General features: G+C 34.8%; 1 long non-coding RNA gene across 1 annotated transcript; it reads left to right on the forward strand.

Annotated features, from left to right (window-relative positions):
* The first annotated feature begins 2,542 nt into the window (after positions 1-2,542).
* LOC111093553 lies at positions 2,543-7,523 on the forward strand. The gene is made up of 3 exons (XR_005381969.1): positions 2,543-2,676; positions 3,341-3,488; positions 6,433-7,523. It is a non-coding gene; the product is annotated as an uncharacterized LOC111093553 (long non-coding RNA).
* The last annotated feature ends 2,684 nt before the right edge of the window (positions 7,524-10,207 follow it).

Here is a 10,207-nt window from a genome sequence, read left to right on the forward strand (position 1 = left end):
TTATAATATCTATATTATATTATATATTATAATTATTATGTATATAATACATTAATAATATATTATTATATATAATTTATATCTATATATAATATACTGTGATATAATATATAATATATATCTATATATAATATACTATGATATAATATATAATATATATTATAATATAATATCAAAATATGTATATTTTTGAGAGAGGGAGAGCACAAATCAGGGTAAGGGCAGATGGAGAGGGAGAGAAAATCTCAAGCAGACTCCATGCTCAGCCTGGAGCCTTATGCAAGGCTGGATCTCATGACCTTGAGATCATGACCTGAGCTGAAATCAAGAGTTGAATGCTTAATCCATTCCTTCTCTATGATTCTATAAACAAAGAAGAAAGGAGGGGAGGGGAGAAAGAAGGAAAAAGGATTTAATATGCCATATTAAATAACATGCTCATTAGAAGTATCTTGCTCTATTAATTTTATGGCAGTTGAATTAAGTCACAATTACATGGGAACTTTTTCTCTATGTCATCCAAACAATAAATGATATTTGTATTGGTCATGTCCAAAGATAAACTGGTAAAATTATTCTTTTTTTCATTATTTCCCATGTAGCTAATTATGGGAAACTGAAACTAAACTAATCAGAGTTAAATAAAATATTTCCAGTTTCAAAACCTAGACTTTGAAACTCATTGTAAATATATAAATGCATATATATATATATATATATATATTATATTGCTACTGAGCAATAAGAAATAGTTTGTAGAATAGATAGATTTTGAGGTTTAGAAAATTTTAGAGTAAGATACTATCATGGCCTACCTGAAGACAATATTTTGATGACTTTCTCAAAATTCTCTCAGTGGGAAAGAGAAAGATACTATATTGATAAATGTTTTCTACTGAAGACTTCCTGTCATTGTTGGATTGATAGAAATGCTATTTTACATGCAAAATAAGATACATTTGCTTATTTGAAAACACCTAAAAAAAGCCATTACTTTCTTAAAAATAGATATATTTAATCCATCCACTCTGCTTTAAACATTTGTAAACTCTTTAAAAACTTCAATTAAGAAACTAGAAAAGGATATTTAATACTAAGGGAAATATTGTCTTTAACATATCTTTAGTACTGTTTTCTATACTTTTGTAGGATAGTTGGGTTACTTCCAAGATGGACATTTTATTATCTTCTCAATTATGTAAAGAGTAATTAAAAAAATTATGAATATTTGGGTCAATGTTATTTTTATATATTTAACTTTTTAATTTTTTAAATTAGTTCCCACTTTATATTTTTAGATGTGATGTCTTACATCTAAAACCATTTTATAAAAAAACGAAAAACAAAAAACAAAACCATTTTATATGTATTAATTTGTGTCCTGTATCTGACAGAATTATATTTAGGAATTTCAAAGAATTAAAAAAAAAAAAAGAAATTTCAAGGAATTTATATTTATACCAAAATCACACAACTGTTGGGAAAGGAAAAAAAGAAAAAAATTTTGAGATTATACCAACATTTTACCCAACAATGATGTAACAATAAAAAAGCATATGCAACCCAGGGCCATTAACATTACAGAATTTGGGCTTCTGACAAGGTAGTCTACATATAAACAAAGTTACTCTTTGTCTGTCCTAACTTAGGAAGGATTACAACCAACAGAGTCCCTCTCAGCTTTTCACCAGGTGCTTGAAACATAGAGGATTCCTCCTCTTAGGAAAGGTCAATAAACTTGAAATTCCCACCCCCTAAAAATGTTAACTAGAAATTACAAATTCTGGAGTTTCAGCAGTGAAATACCAGAAATCGACCACTGGCAATTCCTCTCTCACCTAACTAATGCTGTAGAAAGTTACAGTGTTGACAGTGAGAAGAAGCAGGCTTTTCATTAAATTTTGTTTCATTAAGTTTCAAAATTCCATGATGGATTTTTGTTCAGGTTGTTTCCCTTAAGAAGTACTAATATTAAAAAGTAATAAAACTCTCTCTTACACACACACACACACACACGGTCTTTAAAATATTTTCTTTTCCTTATGAAGGTTTTAGGATGCATTATCACTAATCAGTCTTTTCCTATTAAACTTGAATGGTCAACTGAAACAAACAGCTCTGAGACCAGTCTGATTAATTGTGGTGGCATGTACTAGGGATAATATTCATTGAGCCTTCTGAACCTTGCCAGCTCCAGCAAACTTCTCATCTGTTGTTTTATTTTTTCATTTGTTTTTTACTTTTTATTTATTTATTTTAGATGGAGAGATAGCACGCAAGCAAGGTGAGGGACAGAGGGAGAAGGAGAGAGGGAGAGAATTTCAAGCAGATTTCCTGCTGAAAGTGAACCCTGATGATCACACAACCCTGAGATCACACAACCTGAGATCATGACCTGAGCCAAAATCAAGAGTTGGCTGCTTAACCAACTGAGCCACGCAGGCACCCCTTGTCTATTGCCTTTATGACACCAATAATAACTGCCCATGTCATATCACAAAATGCAAAACCCAGAGGAGGATAGTCAGACAAGGTCTCAATATGTATGGGCTCACCAGGAGCCATTTCAATGATGGCGGCATCATCATATTTCAAGATTTTGGGGCCATCTTCCATTAGTTTCTCCCCATAAAGGCAATAAATTTTCTTCTTCAGTTCAGCAAAGTTACAAGCAATGTGAGTTGTGTAATGTTTGCTGGTCTTTTTTTTTTCTTTTTTTTTGCTTTAAAGGAATTTTTATTAACCTTATACAGTTCAGAGATGCTTTTTAGAAAAAAATCAACTTTCTAAAAGAATATAACCCTCATAAGTGACTTCATCTTTTCATCATAAGTCTTTTATATAAAAAAATCAAAGTGCTACAATTTTTTATACTATGATACTTTCTAAATACACTCTTTAAAGAAGTCTGGTCTTTCCTTAAATGTAAAACAGATACAAAATAGACAGCACATTATAGTTTATATTTAGAAAAAAAGGCTGTAAGTGCAATCATATTTAGATTATAAATGTATATGTGTACCCACACGGGTGCATAGCCAGCATCAATTTGGCCTGGATGGTTCAGGAGAATCACTTCAGCCTTAAAGTCAGCTACTTTCCTTTGTGGGTCATGTCCCACATGATCAGCCACATGTCACAGTGAATATCTTTGACAGGCACATTCTTGACATTGAAGCATACATTTATCTCCAGGAAGAGCTTTACTCAACATTTCATGACACATTTGAACAGACTTTACCTGTAATACTGACTAGAGCAAAGGTGACCACCATGCCAGGTTTTTGGTCTTTGATTTATTTATTTATTTTTTTTGCTTTTTTTGCATGCCATGTTTTAGAACACCTGTCTCTATTCAGCTCCCAAGCACGGGACCAATATCACCAATCTTGCACAGTTTGGTGGCAGGGTGCAATACAGAGCTTCAACCAACATGGTTCCACTGGCATTTCCATCCTTACAGGTGATTTTCCATTCCTTGAACCAAGGTATGTTGGCACTTGACTCCAGCATCTTGTCACCCTTTCAATCAGAAACTGGTAAAATCATTACTATGTTGGGAGTATACCCAATTTTTAAAATGTTGGTGCTACCTTCCATAACAATTTCCCCCTGTCTCTTCTGCTTGGACCTTCTTGGAGCTACCTGCTTCAAATTCACCAGCACCAGCAGCGACACACCGCAATCCACCTGAAATGTGCCTGTAAACCTGTTCCTGATAAAGTCTCTGTGTCTTCAGGTATCAGTGAAGGTCATATAATACTGGCCTCAAATTTCCACAAAGAGATGTCAATGATGATACAGTACTCATGTTCATCTTTCAGCTTATCCAAAACTCAGACATCCTTGAAGGAGCCTTTCCATCGCAGCAGCCTCCTTCTCAGATTCTTCCAATGATTCTGGGTTAATTTACCACATTTATAGATCAGATGGCCAGTAATGGCAAACTTGCCTGAACCAATGGGTCCAGTGTTGATGATGTTGGTATGAATCTTTTCCTTTCCCATTTAGGTTTAGATTTAGTGGTGGTTTTCACAACCCTGTGTTCTGGTAGCAAAACCATTGTGACAAAGATGGAAAGCAAATCATTACAATCTTTCTGGATTCCACAAATGGCCTTCAAATAATGTAATGACATGTAAACACATGATCTTATACATAAATATAAAGTTAGCTTTATCTTGTCTGTGGTTGTTCCATCTTACCTCCACAAAAGTCTGGAACCGTGGCACTAAACTTGATCAAGAGAGGAATTAAGTATATTAAATAGTAGTGGGACTAATTGCTTGTTATTTAGAGTTCACCCAAATCTCCCTGAGTGGAACCCTGTACTAGCTTACCTCATTGTTATTAAATATATAGATGATGATGATGACGGTGAGGATGAATTAGTTTACATAGCCTGATTTTAGCTGCAAACTTGCACCTAGAATCTTTGAGCCCAAAGTGTCTCACACATATTTTGATGGTACCTTTGCATATTCTGCTTTGTCTTTATGCAGTTGTTTGTAAGTATTTAGAGTATTCAATCCTGTGTAATAGCTGTAGGGGGCATTGTTTTTTTTTTTAATTTTATTTATTTATTCATGAGAGACAGAGAGAGAGCGAGAGAGGCAGAGACACAGGCAGAGGGAGAAGCAGGCTCCTTCCGGGAGCCTGATGTGGGACTCGATCCTGGATCTTGGATTCCAGGATCATGCCCCCTCAGCAGGTTTAGAAGGCAGGCCCTAAACCTGCTGAGCCACTCAGGGATACCTGTAGGGGGCATTGTAAGGAGAATAAATGAAATTATCCTCTGATGCAGGTTTGCCTCCCAGGCCACACCTGGTTTGAGGTCATACACACTGATAAGACAATATATTAATGGAATTTCTAGATCTAAAGTTGGAAAAATAACTAAATTATTTTTTTTTAGTTTTAAAGAGAAAAAAATCGATCAAGAATTCTTTTGGATTCCTTGGACTATTTTAGTGAAAATATAAGAAAAAGAAGAAACAGAAATTCAAGGCTGCCAGAAATCCTTTTTAAAATGTAGAGACATGCTTCTGAAAGGGAGTCGGGAGGACAGACCTCCTTTTGATATTAAGTGGAATTCTTCTGAAGCTGCAAAAAATATTAAGAATGCTTGTACATTTAGATTCATTTTATGATGGTATCAAAGTATCCCCTAATTTTACATCTTTGACCAAGCATTATTCATTCTTTGATAAAAAGGACTCCATGTGTTTGGATTCCTTTTGACCCTACTCTTAGGAGGGCAGGATAATTTGTGGAAAATATTAGAAATGATTTTGAGCAGAGAAAACAAGATTAAAACACTGAATAAGTTTGAAACAAGTAAGCTGGTGGAAGCATTTTTATGGTTCATTTAAAATGAAACAAAATATAGTTCATTTAAAATGAAAAAAATAGGAGATAGATGAAGTAGCTATAAAAATTTTAACAGATTAGAGTAAATATTAGGTAATCTGGCTGGTCCATCAACACCTTAGACTAAAAAAGGACAGGAGCAGATTCATTCAGACTTTCCTAGCCTAAATAATTTTTAAAATTTGTGATGATAACAAAAATATGGAAACTGTTCTCCCTTCAGAACAAGTACTGATTAGAATGTGTGAAGTAAAAGAGAGAATTATGATTCTGTGTGATGGATTGGTAAAGGTCCCTTGACATAGGAATGGGAGAGATTTGGGAACATTTATATTGATATGAGTTAAATGCCTGAGAGTGGTAAGGAAACTATTGAATACTAGTGCATGCTATGCTCTTATACCCAAATTGGCTAATGAAATTAATTGCTAATAAAAATTTAAGGGGTGACATGCTTCTGTCAGGCAATATGGTAATACAATTTTGGATGGCTTAAATGCAAAGATGACTCAAAGTAAAAATTAATGAAGGGAAGTATTGTATTCCTAATGCATTAGCCCTATCAGAAAGTACTAAGGGAATAGATGCAATGTCTGAATGTGGGTTTTTTTTCCATACTTACCATTAAGAAAAAGGAATCCATGCCAATCTGCTCTCCACCTATTTAAATTCATCGTGCTAGATAGAAATCTTTAGAATTACCTAAAACCACTCAGGTGATTAATTTAAAACAATGTAGGATATTTGATGTAATCAAGGGATTTTTGCTTTAAGGATATTTCAGTTTCACCTGAATTAGTACCATAAATGTCTTATTTAATATTTTTGCATTATCTGTGAGGAAGGCTAATAAATCCTGGAGTTTACTTGTAGGATATAAAGAATTAGACAAAGTGTTGCCTTAGTAATATGCTGTATTCAGTATGGTTTGAACAATACAAACATGCATTATGCTAAAGGAGATCAGTGTTTTGTGAACAATTTGCTTTATTTCAAAAGGAAGCAAAACTAATTTGTATTCTGCAGAATGGAGCCCAACAAACTTACTGTATTCTCACACAGATATAGATCCTGCTGATTATTGACAAAATCTACTATGAAGAGACTTAGATCTGATTAAATGAAAAAAAAGACTGTTATTCATCATAGTGATGATACAATGTTGACAACTCAATCTGAAGGTCAAGTGGACTGAACTAAAATGCTGATAAATCAATATGGCCACCAGAGGGTCATGGATTAACCCAGCTGAACTACAGAGTCAAGCACAAATGATAAGATTCTTAAAAATTATCTGCACTGGAGACACTAGAGATATACCTCAAAGAACCAGAAATAAGTGTTTTTTTTTGTTTTGTTTTTTTTTCTCGGCCATCTCCAAAATGAAAATAAGAGGCATGAAGATTGATTGAGTTGTTAGTCTCTGAAGAAATCACATAGCACAAGTAAAAAATTTACTAGTTCCTTTTCATCAAAGTATCAGGGAAAAAGATGAATTTTAATGATGTTATGTACAACAGAAGACACTCTTAGAGTTTCAAAGAACTCAGTCTAATGTCTTACCAGTCAATTCCTTGGGGTGGTACAAGCCCAATGCTCAAATGTTATAAGTGTCAGCCACTTGCACTTTTGCTGTCTAGAGTTTTGCAAAAGCTCATATCTGTTACCCAGCAATAATAACTGCTGGGATTTTGGAGTAGAAATTTGCCAGAAGCTGTTGCCATATAAATTCCCTTTGAAAGACAATTTTAGGTATGTTACTGGGCTTCAAATTAAACTGTTTCTGTTATGGAAGGACATAAAATTATTTTGAGATACAGAATACCTTTCATGTCATGGATTATGTCAAAACACCTTTCCAATAGAGAGGGAAACACACAGAGGAGTTGGGAATGATATATTAAAAATATGCTACAGCAGTACCTATCCCATACATGAACAGGTGGCACCCATACCTGTGGGTTCCCTATTCAGTCCACCTGCAGAATTACCTAACTGTACAGTTGAATAGATATGTCCCTAAGGTCACCTAATAGATGATGCTAAATAAGTAATAATGTTCACAGATGTTAATTCCCAGGATCCTCAATCAGAAATGCAGCTGTACTATATCTGGACAATGGCTGAAATTTGCAAGAAGACTTAAAAAATAAACAGACTAAGTTATCAGAACTAGGAGCAGTCTTCCTTGTGGTGTTTGAGGATCTAGATTAAAATAATAAAACAGTAGTTTACCAATTCTTAAGCAGTAGCCAATGATTTGTCAGTGTGGTTCACAATATGCCTTAAATTATTAGAAAATGAAAGGAGTCTCAGTTTGTGGCACTCTTGTCATGAGAAATATTACAGTTTTGAAGATGAAAAACAAAGATGCATATAATGGATATAAATAATGGATATGAAAATAATGAATACAAAGATGTATATAATGATGTGCGTGTGCATGTGCAACATATGGACACACACAGACACATACACTTCAGAAAGGAATTGTATCTAAAATTCGGATTTTTTTTTCACTCTTAATCACTAAACTCACTGACAACAGTATGTTTGGTAGATAAGACAAAATTGAGACAGTCTAAAAGAAACTTGAGTGATTCTGGCTCAAGTCTAGAAGTCATGGAATAAACTAAACTTGTCTAATGAGGAGAGATACACTGAGAGAAAAGACTCATGAGCTTCTATTGTCATTTAGAATGCATGATATTTTTGGAGGAAGACAAAGGATAACAAGTGCCTGTGTATAGAGGATATGCTTTTAGAGAAAAACAGATTAAAAAACTCAACAGGCTGCTAGACAGCATTCTAGGAGACTTGATTGGAAAATAGCATGCACACTGACCCAAGAGAGGCTGTCTATGTATGCTCATCTAGATGGAAGGGGCAGTAGTTTGTGGAAAATGGTCTTTGACCTTGGCAGAAGAAAGCACAAGGAATGAACTTATGTGAAACTTTTGGCCCCAGTAGGCTGTGAAAATACATTTATAGACAGTATATCTTGCATATTTTTTTAACTTTGAAAGCATCATGAATATTTTTAAGAAGCAAATTTACCCACTATGCAATTAATTAAAACTGACACCTTTTAAACATGTCTAAGATTCTACAGGTCATAAGATGGGAATTATTTAAGGAAAAGTTCTTTTGGGAAACTATGAGTGTGTAAACTGCAGTATGAGACAAGAAACATGAAACTTGGAATTGGGAATTAACTGACATCTGGCCCTTTGAATGACTTAACAACATCTATAATACTGGCATTGAGGACAAAATTTATTAGATTGAATTGGTAGCTTGATAACATGCTCTTTCAAAGGAAGATGATTCACTAGTGAAAATGTAGATTTATCCAGTAATTACTACATCAAATCCTTATATTTATCCTTTTCCTGTATTTCAAATTTCACCACTGAAAAGAAGTAAAAGGGTTATAAGCTTGTGAAAGACACACAACTTTGAATTGGTATATTTAGTAAATTAAAATGCCGCCTTAAGAAGCATTACATAGGGGATCCTGGGGTGGCTCAGTGGTTTAGTGCCTTGCCCTTCGGCTCAGTGCCTGATCCTGGAGACCCGGGATCGAGTCCCACATCAGGCTCCCTGCATGGAGCCTGCTTCTCCCTCTGCCTGTGTCTCTGCCTCTTTCTCTCTCTCTCTCTCTGTGTGTCTCTCATAAATTAATAAATAAAATCTCTAAAAAAAAAGAAGCATTACATAGATCTTATTGGATGCTGTGAATGATTAGTTGTTTTGATGCTTATCCTTCTACTTTTTGCATATTTTATTTATTTTTATGGGGAGGGATGGAAGGAGGGCAAGAGGGAGGGGGGAGAGAGAATCCTAAGCAGACTGTGCTAAGCACAGAGCCAGATATGGGTCTCCTTCTCATGACCCAGAGATCACGACCTGAGCTGAAACTAAGAGCTGGTCACTTAACCAACTGAGCCACCAACTGCCCGTATTTTTAAAGACAAAATGAGAAGAGATGATGTTGAGATATATAAAAGTAAGAAAGCTAGACAAAGGGACAGGGGTTTGACTACCTAAGAATGGAATTTACCCACAGCTTTATGATGGTTGTTTTATAATTATTACCAGAGATACATGGAAACATGATATTCATCTATGGCCAAAGAGTGATGGAGATGTCTTACTGGTAATGTAAAATAGACTGATCAATATTCAAAACTCCTCTGTGAGCATTATCTCAATGTTTGTGTACATATATCACTAAAAATATGTAGACAAATGTGTTACATCTGATTTATAGGATTAAATAGCCTAGTTTCAGCTACATTAAAAAGAAAAAAGAAATAAGGGAGTAAAAAGATTCTCATTAAACATGTGACATGGATCCTTTGAAACCAAGTGATCCAGAGCATATCTTGTTGGTTCATCATCCAAAGACAAAGCATGTTGACTGCAACTGAGACCAGACTCTGGAAGCTTTAGCTAGAAGTCTTGTGTCTCCCTAATGTTTGCATGTGCTTCTTCTGCTGTCTCCTGCTGCAGCATATCCTTTATCTTTCTTTTTAAAAGATTGATTTGTTTATTTGACAGAGAGAGAGAGTGTAAGTGAGAGGGGGCAGACGGAGAGGGAGAGAGAGAATCTCAAGTAGACTCTCTGAGCCTGGAGACCAATGCAAGGCTTGATCTCAGGACCCTGAGATCATGACCTGAGCCCAAATCATGAGTTGGGTGCTAAGCTTACTATGCCACCCAGGTGCCCCACATATCCTTTATTTTTATTAAAGTTATATCTGAGTGTTCCCCTGGAATCTTGTGAGTTCTTTCAAATACTTTTTCTATGTAAACTTACTCTTGTGTTTCAGAA

This window comes from Canis lupus, chromosome 31 (assembly GCF_011100685.1).
Source record: "Canis lupus familiaris isolate Mischka breed German Shepherd chromosome 31, alternate assembly UU_Cfam_GSD_1.0, whole genome shotgun sequence".
Lineage (NCBI taxonomy): Eukaryota > Metazoa > Chordata > Mammalia > Carnivora > Canidae > Canis > Canis lupus.